Here is a 20937-nt window from a genome sequence, read left to right as displayed (position 1 = left end):
TTCTGAACAAATTTGGAAAAAGACTTGCTGTTACTGCTAGGCTGTTCCTAGGTAAGTCTCCTACAGGAATTAAGTAGCAGTTAAGATTCCTGATTACCTGAACCAGCTGTGACAGAGGGGTTGGGAATTGGGGAATAAAGTAAAGTACTAAGGTTTGTATTTAAAACTGTTTTAACCAACCTAGGATTACAGTATTGGTAGTTATGGTTATGTATCAGAGAAAGAGGAAAGAAAGAGACACTTTAAGGTTGTCAGATATGCATTCATAAGATAGTAAGTTTGTTTTTGTCATATGATTTGCATTAGCTCAAGTATGTGCTAACTGATTTAAAGACAGGAAATCAGGAAAAGTTTGTATAAGATTGCAAACTTGCAGGCACATACTATTAGAACAGAAATCAGTAAAGGTTTGTGTAAGATTGCAAACTTACAGCCACATACTATTAGAACAGTTTACTTTTTCATTGGTAATTACAATTTGTTAATTATTGCTACATTTGAACATATTTATGCACTATTTCAATGGAGTTTGAAATGTAGCACAAAGAATATAAATATTCTTTACACTGGTCATAAAATTTTTTTATCTTTTTCATCTACTTTTCTTGTTTGCTTATTTGTATGATGTTTTTACATTGTATGTCACTTTTCTTCTCCCTCAATCCCCAGGGTGTTATATTCAGTCAGTCCATACAAGACATTCAAATTTAGCCAATTTACTCAGCATTCAACTCTGCACAGTGCACTTAGCTTATGGTTATAATATTAACTGCCACTTTAGTGTGGTGATTACACGAGAGCTTATGGTTATCAATATTAACTGCCACTTTAGTGTGGTGATTACAAGAGTGATTGTTTTCAACACTGAAAAATGTGGTGCTAGAGGCACAATGCAGAAGCTGAACAAGTGAAGTGTGACTATGCATTCAAATGTGATATACCCAATAGTCATTAGTGCTGCATGGTAATTTTTATTTCAATGTGCACCTCTTTTTATTTCAGATGAAAGCCAAGGTATCTAATCTTCCTTTTGCTGTCCGTCATCATGAGTTTGTAATACAACCTGGCCACTATGTTGGTGTCCCAGTGTACTTTAGGCCTGAAAAAGCAGGTAATTTTACTGGGCAGCTAAAGTTAACTGTGGTCAAAACAAAAAAAGTACTAACAGTACAACTCTCTGGGACAGCTATCTGATTATGGTAGTATTTTACATGTGCTTAAGATTGATTGATGACTATTGTAATTTACTTAGGTTTGTTTATTAGTTTTGTTAAATATAAATTAGATTTTCTTTAAAATCTCACTTATATTGTATGATAAAATATGATGAGCCAGTAAAAGCAAAACAAAGCATCTTTTCAAAGATGATTAACTAGTGTGAAGAATCCTTTGATTTACTTTTAATGTTAGATTAAATCTGTGATACACAACCTAAAAGTGGTGTTCAAGCGATCCATATTGTGTTTCATAGATGTTTTTTTAAAACAACTGTGATATATACTACTGTATTAAATATATATTTTTGGGACTGAATTAACAATTTAGCTTTTGTATGCATTTTTTGTAGACTATACATATTGTACAGTTAACATTTAAATCTAGGAGACCTTGATAGACTAACCTAAGCCATTGCATCTCAAAGTGACTTTATTGCTGCGTTTAGAAAATTACAGAATTTTCGTTTCGCATCATAAATTTTGTTCATGAAGAATTGTGCTTACTCTCCATGGTGCTTAAGTAGTGTAAGTATTCAGTTTCCATTAGTTCTGTTGTATTTCTTTGTTAAATTTTGTAGATAGAGGTTTTCATTGACTTCTCTGTATGACATTGTAACTATTAAAACCACCTTCCCCAGTACTGATAACTCGTTATTTTGACATTCCATATGTAACAGTTAAGGATTATGTATAATATTTTTATACTTTTAGTAAATGTATTTAATTAAATTCTTGTTTTTTCTTGCATAGAAAACCAAGCTTTATGAAGCCATCCAGATGCCTTATATGTATATACATTTACCCCTAATGAAAGTAATCGGCTGCAAACAACCACATTGTATGGAATCAGATACTAAATATACAATGTGAACTGCTTTTCTCACATGTAGGTTGCCTGTCTTTTGTGGAACCCATACTTCTTAAAACATTTCCTTTGAAACACTGATCTCCAAACTTTCCTGCATGAAGGGTACATTTATTTTATACATTTTCCACAGCAAAGAAAAACCATGTTGGCAACACAAAGGGTTTGTCACCACTACTCACTCCCCTTGCTGGAGAAAGTAGTATATGCTACGGAGAAGCTGATTTGTATGTTGTATGGCACATAAAAATAAAGCAAAATAACAGTAAGGCTAACCTGCATCACACCAGTTCCAATGTATGTTGTGTAATATTCCACCAACCCATAAGAATGAAAATGGAAAGAAAGAGACCAGTCATCTCACTCATTCTCTCTTCCACACAATTATCTTAGGCATGAAACAAATTGTCTTGTCAGACCCAAGGAAAGGTCCAAGGACCTGTGGGCAATATCCTTCAGGGCAAAGGAAGTGAAAGTGGTCTGCCAAAGCCAGGAACCAGCATTCAAAATCCTATGAACAGACAATTTCTTCTTAAATGCCAGAGAGGAACTTATTCCTCTGATGTCATGTGCTCTTGTAAGCACAGTATTGGTGATAGAACTTCAAGGTGAGGAGTAGGCTTGCCTAATCAAAATGAAATGTTATTCTTGGACACTTCCTTCTTGGCTTGGCCTGTGCTAACAAAAAGTCTACGACACCTAGGTCTTAGGTTGCGAGTCCGTTTTAGATAGCAATGCAGTGCTATGCTGGGACAAAGCAAAAACTCTTGAGGATCATTGTCAACAAATTCCTTCAAAGAAGGAATGGAAATGGATGCAAACCTGTCATTGTAAACGGATTTTTGTGTCTTGGCTTCAAATTCCAGGACAAATTCGAAGGCTATGGATCCCAACCCCTGGTGTGCTTTACGTCATAATCTAGGCCATGCAGCTCTCTAACCCTCTTCAAGCAAGCCAATGCCAGGAGGAAAACTGTTTTCAAAGTCAGTTTCCTGTCTGATGATCGACATAGTTGTTCGAATGGAGCACGAGTGAGATTACTCAGAACCAGAGTAAGGGCCCAAGTAGGAGATTTAAATTATTCTAGGTAAACAAGACTGTTCAAAGCTCCTAACAACATAAGAGATCTCCCAGGATGAGGGGATATCCACAGCTTTCAGACGTAGAACTAACCCAAGGCAGCCCTGTAGACTTGGATAGCAAACATGGAGACACACTTCTCAGTTCTGAGAAAGATCTGCTGAATAGAAGTTCTGAGTGGAGAGAAACCTTGTTGTTGATGCCAATCATAGTAGACAGCCCACTTGCCCTGGTATGCAGCTGACGAAGATCTCCTGAGATAGCCAAACATCTGAGTTGCTCCTCTGCGAGAAAAGTCTCTCGCCCCCGTAGGGGGGTAGCGCTGTCAGTGCACCTCATTCGGAGCAATGTAGGCATTACTTAAGGTTCTTAGCAGCATCCCTTCGGCCCCTAGCTGCAACTACTTTCATTCCTTTTACTGTACCTCCGTTCATATCTTTCTTCCAGCTTGCTATCCACCCTCTCCTAACAATTGTTTCATAGTGCAAATATGAGGTTTTCCTCCTGTAATACCTTTCAAACCTTTTACTGTAAATTTCATCTCGGCGCTGAATGACCTTAGTTGCCCCAAAAAATCGTTCACAAGAGATACTGGAGTCTCCTGCCATGAAGAGATAGGGACCCTACCGACTGGTGAAGCCTCTCTACATTAGGATGTCAGAGAAGGTTGTGTCAAGGGGGAATTTCTCCCTGAACTACTGACAGAAGGTCTGGGAACCAATCTGCTTGGGGACACAAAGGAGCTACCAAGGTCATCCTGAGATTCTTGGAACCCATCACTCTGTTCAGGACATGACGGATCAGGCAGAACAGAAAGAGGGCGTCCTCCCCCACCGTGAAGGGATCCAGGACCACCGAACAGTAGACCTCTAGCTTCCTGTTGAAACACATTCTGAAGAGGTCTAAAATGGGTCTTCCCCATGTGTGATAGTCTGTCTGCGATGTCCTGATTCAGAGACCACTCCGTACCTAGAACTTCGACTCCAACGACTTAGCTTGTTGGCCACCACAGTCCTCTTGCCTATAATGTACCTGGCCAAGAGCTCCACCGAGATGTTCAATCGCCCACTGGTGTTATTCAACTGTCAGCGAGTGAAGTTGACGCTACACTAGGCCCCGTTTGTTCGCATGCGCTACCACCGTGGTATTGTCTGACATCAGAATAATGTAGTGCCCCACCACCTTCTCTTGAAACTCCTGAAGACCCAGGAAAACTACTTTCAATTCAAACATATGTGGAGTTGTTGGTCCTGTGAGCGCCACGCCCCCGAGGCCAGGAACTCTTCAAGATGAGCACCCGAACCTTCAAAGGAGGCGTCTGAGAACTCGAGCAGATCCGGAATGGGCAAATGAAGAGGAACCCCCATTGTCAGGTTCTGGTCGTCCAACCACCACAGATGATCGCTTCTTACCTCTGCCGACAGAGATACCTGGAGATGAAGGGAATTTCCTACAAGGGACCATAACTCCTTCAGTCTCCATTGCAGGGAACGAATGTGAAGACACCCATAAGGAACGATGCTGTATCTACCATCATTCCCAGGTATAGAATCCTCTGGCTGGAAAATAGATTGGACTTCTACAGATTTACAATGTTGCCTAGGCTCTGATAAAACTGGAGAAGACAGTCCCTCAACATGCAGATCCCTTGAGCATGAACCCACGTCGACACTAGGGTAAAGGACCTTGAACTGGAAGACCTGCTCCCCAAGGCTGACACGGAGGAATTTCCTGGACGAAGGATAGATTGGAATCTGAAGTAGGGGTCTCCTTCAAAGGCTATTGACAGCGTGAAGTCATTCTCACTTACAGCTGCCAAGACTTTCCAACGGAAGTAAATACCTTACCTGAAGGACATCTACACACACACACACACACACACACACACACACACACACACACACACACACACACACACACACACACACACACACTCTCTCTCTCTCTCTCTCTCTCTCTCTCTCTCCATAGGAAGTGTACAAAGGAATTTAGTACATGGGTGCAGCTGAAGACCCAAAAGGTATTCAAATACATGGGGGAACTTAGAGTACACAGCCAACCTGTCATATGCTAAAACATAACACAAAGGAGTGACTGAAGAGATCAGCAGAGGCCTTAGAAGCAGCAAACCATATTAGGAAAGGTGGTAACAGAAGCAGTACAAGGAGCTGTGGTAGCAGACACAGTGATACCAGAAGCAGTGGCTAAATAATAAACCTTCAAGTTGGTGACAGCAAGGCTAGACTGTCTGACTTGGCACATGAGGAGAGGGCAGATGGATGGGTGGCATGAAGGTAGTCAATCAGAACTGCAGAGAGGTCATACCAGGCTGATCCTAACCGGGGTAATCGGAGGTCTTTGAGGTCAGGGAGATATAAAGGATAAAAATTCATCTGAAGGTACAGAACTGGAGTAAAAACAGGCAATAGTCTACTACAAGGGTAAGAAGATATAACTAGTAGCATGGGGTATTATAAACAAACACAGATTGATAAGCCAAACCTGACGGAACTTGCCAGCCAAGGAGAACATTGCTTGTTGATGTTTTCCGCAAAATACCATTGTTTTAGGACCAATCCTTACAAAAAGCCACTGCCCATACAAGAAGGGCACAGCAAATGAGAGGGGAGGTTCTTGAAGGATGATATAAAGTGCTGCAGGACTTTATATCCTGCCAGCAAAAGTAAGTATAAGGATAATGGCAAAGGGAATGCAATGATACTTTTTACATTCATTTTTATTTAAAAGTAAAACCTCTGAATAGTATTAAAAAGTACAAATAGATCTCTTGATTTTTACATATATGTCAAGAAAGAATCCATTAAGATTGGCATCCTAAGGAATTAGGCTAATTTGTCCAATGGAGTATCATACTTTCTTTTGTATATATCTTATTCAAAATAAAATACAGTGCAAGAAACCTATGAGTATAGTTTACAAACTAAACCTAATCATATATCATTATTAATCAAAATAAACATTGTGCAACCTGAGTAAATATAAGGCACGTTTTCTTTTGTCTTGAATGGAGCTGCTGAAATTAAAATAGATGACTGGCTAAACTAACACTAAGGAATTCATACTTCTGCTGAGACAACAGAAACTGCTTTGGTAATATTGCTCCACAAGTTTTTTGTTCTTTTCAGAATTATTTTTATGTGCGTGTAAAAATAAAATTTCATTATTATTTAAATACTAAGCCTCATGTTTAGTGAGGACATCTAGTGCTGCTGGAATAGTTGAAAAGCCCAACATGTCTATCTTTCAGGATACAGAAATAAGGGGCAAGACAAATAGGCAGTGAAATGTTAAAACAGACAGTTATAAGTATTTTAGTTTAGGGGTACAGGGTATTTGACAGTTATAAGCATTTTTTTGAGGGGATGTTTTTTGCATTACCTTGGTAGGTTCTGGAACCTAAACCTGCAAAGAAGGGGAGGGGGGGGGGGGGGCGCACCACATTCAAAACTAGTCAGTGTCAGAACTGCTTGTTGCCATACAAAAGTAAATTTATGCATAACTAAAAAACTAACATGAATTACATATGGATGAGTAGATTTGAAAATCAATAATAGAGAGCTCTTGAATTGAATGGTGCCACTGAATACAACACAGTGCAGTAGTACAATACATCAAACACAAGGAACAAATTTTAAATAAACTATTTTGCTCTCTTGTAACAAAATCATAAAATTTCATGACAACCTTTCAACATTTAAACATACATTACAACTAATGTGCCCATCTAAGAAGCACATTTTAGATGTACATTCATAAAAGGCTTATTTACTAATCTTGTATGGTACTATTCATAAATTTAGATTTTAAGTATAGTTTTGTTACTGATTTCAAACATTTGAATTAAAGATAGAACTATTTTAACAACTTTTCTATAGTTTCCCTTCCCCAACACCAAATCATGTATAGAGGATTTGTGAAAGTATTTTCAGTAAGAAGGTGCAAGAACTTGAGATGGCAAAAAATATTTTTTCATGTTCCATGAACACCACTTATATAATTTAAGCCAAAATGTAGACACATAAAAGAATAAAATTTGAAGTCATGACAAGAAGGAAATAAAATAATTAAAATTTATTAAAGCAACATGTATTTAAACAAAATATTGTCATGTAACAAACGTACATAAAATAAATGTTACTAAATCAAATAAACTGTTTAATGATAATTCATACGTATGTATGTATTAATACAAAATACAATTGAAAAGTACTATATGTACCAAGTTTAAAACAACTAAGGAAAATTTTGATGGTAAACCTTTGCAAAAAATAAATGTGGTACATTGTGGTGTGGTTAATTACACTATAATCACTGGTTATTTTGGCAGTCTTCCGAGCATTGTGGATTAGTAGAATAACATGTTGTTGTAAGGGCATATTTGCATTTTTGTGAATGGAAAGCGGGAGTAAGTAAGGTTCAACTCCTCATCATACTTTGATGACATTACAATTGAACATAAGACCACCTTTGATTATAAAATTAATCTTAGTAACTATGTATGTAAATCCTAAATTAAATATTTATATTATACTTGTACATATTGAGTAACTTTCTACATCTATCACTTCCATGTGTTAAGTTACATTTTGCACTGCATGTGGTCCAGTTTACATAAATAAAAGCTTCAATCTAGCAATAATGGAGAGACAGGGTTTAAAACATTATATCACAGAAAATAAACGAGACAATCACAGATTCAGTGACCACTTTTATTGCTTTAGTTTTCTAGCAATATTGATCACTGCATCAGAATTTTCCCATCTTAAAGGGAAAGAGAACAGAGCCCTCAAATGTATTTCTAGTACTGCATCCAAAACTTAATAGTTGAGCACTAAATTTGCTTATTAAAAGATTAGTTATAATATTACAAAGCCGTACAAATTCCATTAAGAATTTTTTATACTAACCAATTTTGACAAGATTTAATGACCACAACTCATTTATAGACGTCCTGTGTTGGATTAGAATTTTGAAAAACTAACTGGAGGATGACACATAAGAAGGCCAAAGTGTATGTGCAAGATCATGAAGAACAAACAAAAAAAAAACTGCATGCCAGCCATTGTTACAATTGTACAGTACAGGAAAATATATGGAATGCTGATGTAAATATAATGGAAAGAAAGAGTCCAACTTTTTTTTTTAGATATAAAATTACATACAAAATAATGCCCTTTGTAGAAAATTTACAAAATGATGCTCTTTTGGAAAATGGTTAACAACACAAGAGATCAGAACCAAAGAATGGTCATTGGCCATTCATTTTCAGAAAATGATTAAATTCAGGTATCAACACTGAGAAAGTGACCAAGTTATGTGTATGCCACCTTCCCTAAATCATACATCCAAGATACTGACAAAAATGGTTGCCTGTGAAGGAAAACTACTATACAATTATAAGATGCCAAAAATACACCAACATGGCCAACCAGTGTACTGACCAAAGCATGGCCAATACAGTGGAACCCCCGTATTCGCGTTCTCCGGATTCGCGGAATTCTCTTGGGAACGTTTCCCCGCATTATTTGCGGAAAATTCGTGCATTCGCGGTATTTTTCTATAAGTATCCACAAATTCCTGCTTTTTTTTTTATCAATTTCATCATAAAATGCACTTTTTGTGATAAAACTATTAAAAAACCAAGCATAAAAATGTTTAGTGATTTTTCTTAAAGTTTTAACTAACAAAATAGGCTGTTTTTAGCGTTTTTATAGGGGGTTCCAACTACTATTCGCGGGTTCTAACTATTCACGGGGAGGTCTGGTACGCATCCCCCGCGAATATGGGGGGACCACTGTACAGGCAGTCCCCTGTTATCGGTGGACTTGGTTAACGATGATCCGGTTCCATGGCGTTAGACCAATGATTATCAGCGCCATAAATTACCGAGTTTTGGTTAATGGCAGTTTTCACTAATCAGCCGATAACTGGGGACTGCTTATATATGAGATTTCTGATAATTTTTAGTTCCCGGAGGTCATTAATGCAGTAATAGGAGCAATGCAATCAACCATCTAATCCTACGTGAACTTTCATGGCAAGTACACAAATAGGAACCTTCAGGAGTCTGTCATACACAGAGTATAAAGCTGCGCTACACTCCTCTCTCTGAATAACGTAGATTAGTGCTTGGTTTTCTTGCGGTAAATATTTGAAACCATGATTATTAAACATGTCTATGGCAGACATCACTTAAACTTATCAAGTATATATCAATAAGCATGTCTTTGTCACTTCCAATAAGCAATATACCTAATGGTTGATATTTTTGTTTTTTACACATTTCATTTCAATAATCTGAGGACAGAGGTGAAGTGTACTTGCTATGACAATTTGTTCATTTATAATCAACTAATTCAAAATATGAATGGCCTACATCAGCCATATGTCCAGACTTTTACGCCTAGTTTTCTTGTTTGGCCCCACTTAACCTATGGAAAGCTGCGTTTGTAAAGTTTTTGCTGGTTATGAGAAACTAGTATCCTTTGTACGATGCAGTAGAGAAAAAAGTGGCTTTGTTGATATTTAAAAGTATTATGTATATATATAATTAATCAAGTGGAATAAAAACAGCAATGAGGTGACCTATACATGATCAAAATATACCTCAAAGTATGAACATACTGTAGTTTATTTTTGTCCATACTACATTACAAGTACCAGTAGGTATAGTAGTGTCTACCTTCATGAGCAGGAACATCAATTCCCAAGTGTGGATGGAATTTTATAGGGAATCCAGCTTAAAGTAAAGGGGCAGAGATTATCTTCAAATGGTTATTGAGAATGGAAGAAATAACACAAAAAAAGGATTAACAAAGTAGGATATATCAAGACCTTTGTGCTGAGGGAAATTGATTCTTGCTTGTCAGACTTCTATCAAAGCCATACATAACTTTAACAAGATACTTTAAAATCTTTTCGTATGGCTTCAACAGCATATGCAGCTGCTCCCAAAAGCAAAACTAGTGAATGCTAAACCTAGGTACTTTGCGCAAGAGATGAAAAACCATACAGGGGCTACAGAATAAAACAAGATACCTATAACAGCATAAAGGTGGCATTCACCTTTACTGATTGGTGATTACTGCATGACAATACTATACAGAATTTTATTTGACAACCAACCAACTCTGATACTAACAAACAATGGAGCCAAAAGTACCTTGTGCAAATCAAAAGACCAGAATAGAATTGTCTCTTTTCACCACAAGTGCTAAGCTCCAACTGGAAAAGTCAGGAATAATGCTGATGGAAAATTATTCAAACTAAACATAACACAAACTCTTTACCACTGTTTACATTTTGAATATCCTCCATAAATTTTTAAACAATCACGAATAACTTGATATAGCAGCAAAGAAAGGTATTTTGCATGCTTCAGTTGAGAGTAGTCTTATGATAAAACTTTGAACATATACAGTAACATTTTTCAATACCTAAAATTCTGGAATTATACATACCTGGAATGCAATGAAAAATGCAAACAAAAAGACTGGATTAAGCTCTTTTGGACCTTACTGTGTGCGTATGATACTTTTAATGATATTGTGCAATTCATACTTCTCTCCATGACATAATCCTACCCAGTCATCACTATTGAGATTCCATGTCATCACACCTGCAAAGCCATTGCCTTTAACCCATTTGGCCTGTGAAAAGAAAAATTTACTTCAGAAAAGTCAATCTGATTGCTCCATTACATATTAATATCATTAAAATTTTAGGGTAAAAATTCCAGTCATATGTCAAAGTAAATTATACATGTGTGGTGTCCTTCGCCCTTTTTGCCAAGTGCCTCTTTAGCTTTGGAATGATGAAAAATTTTAAGTGTCGGCTCAAAAGTAAAAATTATAATGAAACTGACAGACTCTTCCACTTTTTCAGTTTAGCAATCATTAAATTTTCAATGAGTTTGAATTGAATAATTTAGGCCAAAGGCCAGGTACTGGGACCTATGAAGCCATTCAGTGCTGAAATAAAAACTGACAGAACAAGGGTTGATAGGAATTTGTTAGGGGAGGATGTTAAGTAAGACGGAAGAAAGACAATATGAAAGGAGGTACAGTAAAAGGAACGAAAGGGGTTGCAGCTACGGGCCAAAGGTATGCTGCAAAGAACCTTAGGTAATGCCTATAGTGCACCACATGAGGTGCACTGATAGCACTACCCCCTTATGGGGTTCAATGAGTAATTAATTGAATAACATATCAAGAACACACTTCAGGCAGACATTAGGAGACTTAAGACTGTTAACTTGGTTGTCTGTTTAAATAATACATAATTGTAGTATTATAACTTGATAAAAATACCTGACTAAAAGAGGCCTCCACTGAGAAGATGAAGCACCACTGTCTTGGCAAAGAGGCACGGAACAGGGTTGGAAATACGGTACCTATTCACTTTTAACCTCCTGTGCTAGGTGCAGAAAACTTTTGAATTTTTTTTTATTATATGAACATTTCCAAATCTTTCTCTTTTCCCTGATGTGTGTTTTTTTTAATGGGCAGACTTTAAAGTTTGCCCAGTCATGGGGTTTTGTTAATGTACATTTGGGCTTGCTTGTGAGGGCTAAAATACTTAAGGGCAAGGTACCTGGCTAGCAAGACTGAGCAAAAAAAACACCAGAAAAAATAACCAAAGTTCCTAATTTAAAGAGTACTGTACTTTAGCACAAGAAGCATGTAATTTCAAAGTCAAACTGTGAGGAACACAGAAACTATCAAAATACATAAACTTACTTTGGCTGTGATACTTTCATTATCTTCATATGAGACCCAGTCCCTCTCCCGTACACTGTATGGTACCTGACAGTAATTATCAAAATAACGTGTCGCTCCCTCTTTGACAAAAATACAGGCTTCTGTATATGACAACACTCCATTTAGTATTCCAGATCCAACTGCAGGGGCACCAACATTATACCAGTCTTCTGAGAGCAATCTACAACATAAAAGCAAGACAAATTAAAACTGTGCACATCTCAAAATTTTTCACAGTAAGCTGAATGTGATAGGTTTCTAATGTCAAAACAAAGTGTTTTAATTCTTCCTAAATGTGCTGCCAAATTATAAATGCCTCTTATATGGCGAGAAATACAGTGGTCAGGATATGTATTAATTATGTACTTACAAGTTTAGTCAGAATTGGTAGTTTAATTTAAAATAGTACAATATTATAGATCAGAATAAATTTACTGATTATCACAAACTCCTAGTATAGTTTACAAATAAAATACAGGTCACGCCTTACTTCCATGTACGTCCATATGTAGGGATTCCAATGACAATCTTTTCTTTTGGCATTCCTTCTCTATCCAATAATTTGCAGTCCACTCTTATAATGTTTTTAATGTTAGAAGAGGCCAATTTCATTCAAACTTGGAGTAAGTGGAGAATTATGGCCAGTGAAAGGCATGTAAGATTGGAACAGGTGGAAGTCATATCCCATTAGAGACACAAAGTCCACATATCTGAGACAAAATACATTTACTTATTATTAAGTCAGTAAGTAATTCTGTGTTCTCAACACATTTATATAGAAATACAAGTACAAACTAAAAAATTTTTAAATAACTTGCTACAGTACTGAACTGGGTATCACACTATGTTGTATATAATCAAATTTATTTTAGTTTTTTTTAAGTCATGCAGTAACTTATTTTACACTGGGATAACAATCTAAAATTAAGTAAATCTTAAGTAAAGAATTTAGCTTCTTACTTTGCAAGCTCTGGTACTTCATAAGAACTATCCACAATAGACTGAGGTGTTCCAACTGCAAGACTAAGCTTCAAAGGTGGATGGGAAGCCAGCTAAAGATAAAAAAAATAAAAAATAAAAAAAGTCTCCAGAGATTTAAACTTGTAAAAATTAAAATTTGATACTGAACATAGGAAGAGGTAAAATATTATGAAAACAATAATTTTTTATACAAAAACTGTACTTTAAAATAATGAAAACAGTAATTTTTTTCATATAAAAAAACAGTAGTACTTTAAAATAGTCTCAAAGCATACGTGCAGTTCTCATACAAAGTACTAAATCATTGCCACTAGACTGTGGTTGCATCCAGTTTCCATAGTGCCTCTTGTGGCAGATCTGGCCAATCTTTATGCTGTCAGGACTAGCTACAATAAAAAGCTAGGTGGGAGGGCAATTGCCTTCAAGTACTGTAATGGGTATTTCATGGAGCGACACGGCCGAGCCCAGAAATTAATTTTGTTTTGAAAAATTGCTTTCCAATAGCCTGAATAGTTATTCAAGGTAAAGTTTCTTGCTGCTCTACAAACAATTTGAACTTGGCCCAGTAATACCATGTGAGCTCTTGGTATGGTAGACAAATCTTACCCGAAAGCTCTGAAGCTTTGTACTTTCTTGAAAACAAAAAGGATGCTACGTTTATCAATTCAAAAAGGCAAAGACGCTTACAGCCCAAAATACTTCTCAGTATGGGGGACTTAGCTTGGAAAGGCTGTGACTCTGGCTTACACATGAAGCAGAAGCTAGTGAATGAAAATGCTAGCTTCGTCAGATCACTTAGTGAAGCCTAGTTTAAAGGTTTATATACTGGACCACACAGGAATTTTAGGAATGGGGTTAGAATAGAATATGGGATTTTGGCCAAACGCCATCCACTGGGACCTATGGATTCAGTGCTGAAAGGGAAATTGACAGTAAGGAGGTTTGAAAGGTGTAACAGGAGGAAAACCTCAGAGTTGCTCTATGAAACAATTGTTGGAGAAGGTGGAAAGTTAGATGAAAGAATGAGAATATGAACGTAGTTACAGTAAAAGGAAAGAAAGAGGTTACAGCTAGGGGCTGATGGGACACTGCACTGCAAAAACCCTCAAGTAATGTCTACAGTACCTACCCTCCTACAGGGAGGACCAGGGTTAAATCTCAGCATGTTTGTTTACAACTCTTGAGGTTCAGGCACATTCATCTTAACTCATTTATGATGACCCAAGTCAATCAGCGTACTTTCAAACAACTGGGCCTGTGATGATTTACACTCTTTGATAGCAGAAACCAATAACTTTCTCAAGTCTTGAAGAAACAACAAAAAATCTTCCAAATAAGAAACTAGCTGTAGTTTATAATTTGGTAGATAAATATCTGTTGAATATTAGGGTGTAAATTTGGCATCAATAGTTATTCATAGGTTTTCACATTCATGACAGGCTGGTGCTCCTAAAAAAGGGATTTTGACGGAGGAAAAATCTATTTCTGGGTGAGGGCCTGTGTCGCCCAGTGAAATACGTTCCTTTGATACTATTTCTAGGTATAAATATTGCTATTCATACCAGAGAAAAAGAGAAACAATAGTGCCAAGATAAATGGCTCGCTCACCCGTTATAAAGGGTGTCAGTATAGATTAAACTCAAAACATTATCATCATCATCATCATTGCTTCCAGCACTGCATGACACGAAGGGCCTCTTAATGATACCAAGACAAAATACAAAATACCAAATGAAAATTTAAATCCAATTAAATTCTTGCACAAACAATATTTATACAGGTTACAAACACCCAAGAAAATTAACTTGAGAAAATAAATAAAACCTGAAACTTGCACTAATCAGAACAAGAACTATGCAATAACCAGAAAAAATAAAATTTATAACTTCAGCAAGGTAAAAAAAAAAAATCCCTCTTATGGCAAAAAATAAAAGGACCTATACAATGAATTAATGTGGCTAAAAGTGACCACAAGGAAGAAGGGTTAACTGACATTGATGGAATGAAATGAAGGATGAATGAAGAGCCAAGGCAACCATAAAAACCCTAAAATAATGTCCGAGATATCGGTGAGTCCTTACCATTGTCCCTGAGCTACTGCTTTTCTTTCATTTGTTAAAAGAGGAAAGCGCCTTGGATTGTGTGGACCACAAAATTGGGCTATGAAATCATTAAAAGGGTTGTAACATTATAACCTAATATTCAAGCACTTGAAATATATTACTTACACAACACTAATAACTGACAGATCTGAGATCCTAATGATGGTAAGCACAGGTCATATATCTTAAATGTTAAAAGGACCAATAAAAATAATGAAAAATGGAAGGGCTAATATAAAAAAATGCAAGGACTAAGCAGTTATTGTGCTTAACATTTCTCTTCAAGTAGAAATTTTCCAGATAAAAAAAGCATTATTCAAATATACCTCAAACTATAACAACAATATGAATTTTAAAAATGCAATACAATTCTTTTTACTGGATCTTAGCTGCCAACTGTGACAACATAAAGCTTGCAATCTGCATGGAATTCACATTTTCAAGCATACCTCACACGTAACTCTCATACCCACCTTAAGAGCATTATTAAGTTGCAGCACAAGGTAAGTAAACTGCTCTCTCTCACGGCTATCTTTTTTCCAAGCAGGCCACCCGGGAAATTCCCAGTCAAGATCTAGTCCATCAAAACCATGACTTACAAGGAACTGGTAAGCATTAAATGCAAATCTGGAATATTACTAAAAATTACTACAAATTCTGACAAAAATGTTGCATTTGATTAGCAATGAATGAAGAATGTTGAAATAAAATATGTCAAATATAGATTTAGGTCTCAGCCACCTATGCAAATGCAGTTAACATCGATGAAAAGGAGATGAAACACATTTAGAGTAAAAATAAAGTTACAACTTTTCACATAGAGACTTAATGAAGTCACTACATACTATATTACAGTATATCACAAGTTACAGTACCACAAAAAGTAGATATTTAAACATTCTAATGTACATGGATACAGTATTCTCATTTTCCAGGTAAATAAACATTTTCAAAAGCTATTTACTGCCTGAAAAGAAACGCAACTTACATTGCAACTGCCTCTTGGTCCTTGACCAAACTTTCAAATCCCTCTGCAAGACAGAGAAGTACAAGTAGATTTGGATTTTGCTTCTTCAAACTCACCACTTCACTATAGACCTGGAAATCATCAAAATACTCATTTTAAAAAAATAGTAAGGCTCACCATACAATTAGAATGAATTAAATATGTAAATATAATTATATTTTTAATACAAGCTCATCAATTTACATTTGTGTAATCATGCAGTCAGCAGCTTCCCCCACCCCCCCAAAAAAAAAGAGCCAAAAGACAGAAGAAGAGTTCCTCACCTGGCATTCCTCTGAATAGTGCCTCTAATAACAGCCATGTTAAGGAGTCACCTGTTGTCTGTAGATTTACCATAATGTGTTAAATCTAGGAAGAGACTTGTCTTTCCTATTATTACATATTCAAAATAATTATTATAATTATTATTCTTCACAAGATGAACCCTATTCATGTGGAACAACACCACAGGGTCGACTGACTTGAAATTCAAGCTTCCAAAGAGTATGGTGTTCATTAAGAAAGAAATAAGCTAAGGTATATAAAGGGAAATATAGGAAGAAGAGATCTCACTTATTAAAAAAGAAAAAATAAATAACTAATAAATAGCTTTGTTTGTTATCACCACTCCTCCATTCTTCAAATCCTACTCCTGTCAAGGGAAGCCCTTTTTCTTTGGGCTATGTAATCAAATTGTTTCTAAATTGGCCTTGCTAACCTGGATTTAGCAGTCCACAGTTATCGGCAGGGGTTCCATTCTCAGCTCGGTGCCGATAACCGAATACTGCCATTAACTGAAAGTCAGTCTTTGACTTTGGCGCCATAACCCGGAACTTGGCACGTTATAGCCCCTTAAAATCTGATCGCCATTTACCGTGTCCGCTGACAACCAGGGACTGCCAGTACTTTTTATTTATATTCATAGCATTAGTACTATAAACACATCGTTGCTATAACATCTATTTGCATTTTATATTATTTCTCATTTGCTATGTTTAAGCCTAATTTTGTTCTAAACTTTATGAAATGGTTCTTTGCTGAACCTAAAGCCTATATTCTTTATAACTACAGTTAGATCTTTTCTAGTGTGGGAATTTTTTCTAAAAACACATAGTATTGCTCTTCTGACTCTTCAGCTTCCTCACGTGTGGTGAAGTGTTGATTTACTTTAATCTTGTTAGCTCAGTAGTGTGTGAACTGCTTTTGACAAGGCATGTATCAGAATAGTATTGACAACAAATGATGTGAACTAGCATGGAGCACAATATTTCCGGAAGATCTGAAAGCGCAGTCCTTGAATTAGACCTGTCCTTTCCACAGTATCAGAGGTATCACAAAGGAAGAGTGCTGGTAACTGATCAGCAAAGGATCAGTAACATGCATGGGAACCTGTCCCCATAACAGAATATGATAGGCAACACCTAACAGAATATGATAGGCAACACCTGTCACGAGAATAGGACCTTCTTGAGAAAGTTTTAGTTGACTTACAGATACAAGCAATCATGACTAGACTGAGCGCTTCTGCTGAAACTTGACTCCAAAGGAAAGCAAGCCCAATGCTGCTCCAACTGGCAAAGAAATAATTCAGAGAAATTTGAAGAAAGACTCCAAACCAATCCTCATTACAGTAAGTCCTCGGGTTACGCCGGTCTCGACTTACGATGTTTCGTGGTTACGAACGCGCCCCCATAAAAATATAAAAAATAATATTTTGCGTCGTTCCGTCTTACACGGTTTAGCGTCGTAAGCGACGTAAACAAACGCGAACTAGTTCCGGGCGCACGGCGGAAGAATACGCTTTGTGGGGGAGAGGACGGCGTCGCTTCGCTACGCTCATTCCTCGCCCATACGCCATTTTGGTTGTTTACACTGCCTCTCTCTCCCCTTTCGTTGTTGATTCATTTTTGTAATACTTTTGTTGCTCTTTTGTTATGGCTCCCAAGCGTAAGGCGGACTCTTCTGTTGGTAGTGCATCGAAGAAAAGAAAGGCCATCACCATGGAAATTAAAGTGGACATTATAAAGCGATCTGAGAAGGGAGAAACGCCAACAAACATTGGCCGTTCGCTTGGCCTTAGCCGTTCGACCGTTGCTACCATTATCAAAGATAATGTGAAAGGATCTGCTGTTCCACCGCAGCATCCACCATCCCTCTGGGGACGAGAGAGGAGGACCTCCGCACCGGTCCGTTGCGAAGACCCAAGGCCGCCTCACGCCCAGCCGCCCTGGTCACTCGGGTGAGAACAGCTTCTCTACGCCGGAGAACCAGGTTGGCCCACAGGTTAGCCATCTGGTAGGCCAGGTAGGAGATGGCCCTACCTCCAGACTGGCACAGTCTCACAAAAGCCGGGTCCCCTTCAGGAGTGATGTTCCCCACGGAGGGCGCGGCTTTCGACACTGTGAGGGACCACAGGTTGATCCAGGAGACTGCTTGGAATGCTGCCATTGCAGTAGACTCCAAGGCAAGTGCCTCATGCTGCGAGAACCAGAGGTTCTCCGACAGGAGCTGCTGCAGAGACAATCCCGGAGTTAGCCTAGCTAGCTCCAGGTTAACCTGTTTGGGCGGCAGAGGGTCTTCTGAAGGCATGTAGAAACGCCTCTGTTGCGGTAGAGGTGAGGGAAGGAGCTTGGAAGACCTACTGGACCGAAGCAAACCCTCCTGTCCGGAGACGAGAGCGTCCACTTTGCTCAGTACCCTGTCAGCCAAGGCCGATCGCGGTAGACCCATCGTCGTCCTGGGTTCCTTTTTGGGTCCCCAGAACGACTCCAAAGCCGATGTGGGCTCGGAAGGTGGGAGCGGCAATTCTTCCCCGAGGTCGTTGTGCTGACGAATCAGCGCAATAACCTCCGCGAACGACCTCTGGATCTCAGGAGTGACTGCATCCTGTGGAGACGGACCGTCGAGCCCGTCCAGTGAGAATGCCTCCCGAGACCCTCCTCTTTCCACAGGAGGAACCACAACAGACCCCTCCTGGTCTCCTCCTGCCACTTGCGCATACGATCTGGTCGGTCCTAGGACCGTGCCAGGTTCATAGGGCGTTGTGGCGGGATCATGAGGAGTGCGCCCCTTGCAATCACTCCTGATCGCCTCACTCTTCCCGGTGAAGCCCGAGGAAGTTGAAGGGATAGGAGAGGAAGACCTGACGCTCCCTCACCTCAGCCCACGACCGGTCTGGGACTGTCGCGTCAGCCCTAGGTACCAGCGTATCGCCGTGAGAGCGATCGCTGGTCTGGTGGGAGTCACCTGAGCAACCCCCGCCAGTCTTCCGCTCCGTGCCTGGATCCTGGCGCCGAGCGGACTCGGTTGCCTGGGTCTTGGCTGTACGGTCACCCGCAGGTGACCATACACTCGGTACCTCTCGCGAATGAGAGGCCGAGACGGTACCTGGCGCCAGGCAAGGAGGTACCGGCGTTAGCCAGCACTCCTCCAGTCCCCGTCTTCTTCTTCCTTGGAGAAGGAGAGACGGGCCCCATTCCCGAAGGAACAGGAGGACCGGCAGAAATCCCAAACGTCCCACTCCCTTAGAAGTCTCAGGATGAGCCTTCTTTGGGGGGGAGGAGGCAACCTTCTTCTTCTTCGGCTGTGGGGCCTTAGAAGTTGAAGGGGAAGTGGCGGCAGACGACGATGACAAAGAAGACGATGAAGAAGACGACGACACCTTCCTCTTCTTCTTCTTCTTCGTCAGCTTCCTCAGGACCAACATCAGGTCTTCCATCTAGGACAGAGCCGGGGCAGTTGCCGAAGCAACAGGGCCTGACTGCGCCTGTCCGGAACGCCCTGGTGTGGGGGCAGCAACACCACGGGCAAAACCGACGGCGGCAGGAACTGGTACCGGCACTGGAGCGGCAGCATACTCAGGAACAGGAGGCGGGGCAGGAACCAGTGGCATCCTCTGCACAGGAGGCAGCTCCAGGGGAGAGCTCTTGGGACACCGGAAGTCAAGGCTGAAGCAAGAGCGGCAAAACCAGGTGGCGGCATCACAGCGGGCATCACCACCTCCAGCAGCAGCGCCTACACAGCAGCTGTCGGGGTCACCGTGGCTACGTGCTGGGTGTACACCAGGTGCGGCAGAGCAGCGTAGCCAGGCGTGGACACTGTCGTGGTAGTCGTGGTGGTCGGGCCGTGGGTTACCGGCATGGCCCTCCTCGTCAGGTGACTCAGCAGCCCCTGAACCGTCAGTGTCCCTCGGAGTCCCAGCGAGTCCCAGGTCTGTCCGAAATTTGAGGAAGGAAAAGTCGGGTGAGTTAGTGGGGGGGTCTCCCCTCGCCGGGGGGGGACAGTTCCCACTCCGAGTAAACGGAGGACCCCGAGTACAACTGGATGTCGGGGTACCTCAGCCACCCCTCCACACTCGACTGATCGAGAGAGGAGAAGGAGCGAGAAACCTCCCCCGAAGAGGAAGGAACCATATGAGGGTGCTGAGATGGAGGGAGAAAAGAAGAAGACGTGTCCGTAACCAAGGGCGTAGCCGCAGAACCCTCCGACGACTCCTTGGCCGGCTTACGCGGCTTCTTCCTCCCCCCATAGCGCTCCCACTGCTCCTCCAACCAAAAAACACATACATCACATGTCTCGGTGCGAGAGCATTCCCACCCTCTACACCGAGTACAAAACTCATGAGGGTCAACCTCAACAGATGACCGAAAGGCCCCGCCCTTATGGCCCTCCACACCAGGGCACAATCTGCGGCTGATGGGGGGGGCGAGGGGGTCTCTCCGGCTCTTGGGATTCCATTTCGAATCACAATACTCACAATAGTCACTGTATGATATACAAAAACACACACGTACTTACGTATATCCTTGCACAAATACACACAGTAAAAGAAAAAGAAAAAAGCCTTCTCGCAGCGAAGCAAACAAAGCATAAGACAAGAAGCAGGCAGAGAGGCAAGCAACACGTT

The 20937-nt window shown here is 39.8% G+C and overlaps 1 protein-coding gene and 1 pseudogene across 1 annotated transcript in view; both read right to left on the bottom strand.

Moving 5' to 3' along the window:
* Positions 1–20937, bottom strand: part of LOC135213918 (centrosomal protein of 192 kDa-like) — a 203154-nt gene that overhangs the window by 9221 nt on the left and 172996 nt on the right. The window lies entirely within an intron of this gene.
* On the bottom strand, positions 8043–18761 carry LOC135213754 (acidic mammalian chitinase-like; annotated as a pseudogene).

This window comes from Macrobrachium nipponense, chromosome 43, assembly GCF_015104395.2.
Source record: "Macrobrachium nipponense isolate FS-2020 chromosome 43, ASM1510439v2, whole genome shotgun sequence".
Taxonomy (NCBI): Eukaryota; Metazoa; Arthropoda; class Malacostraca; order Decapoda; family Palaemonidae; genus Macrobrachium; species Macrobrachium nipponense.
Note: the sequence above shows the minus strand (reverse complement) of the source record. Positions and strands in the feature narration are given on the sequence as shown.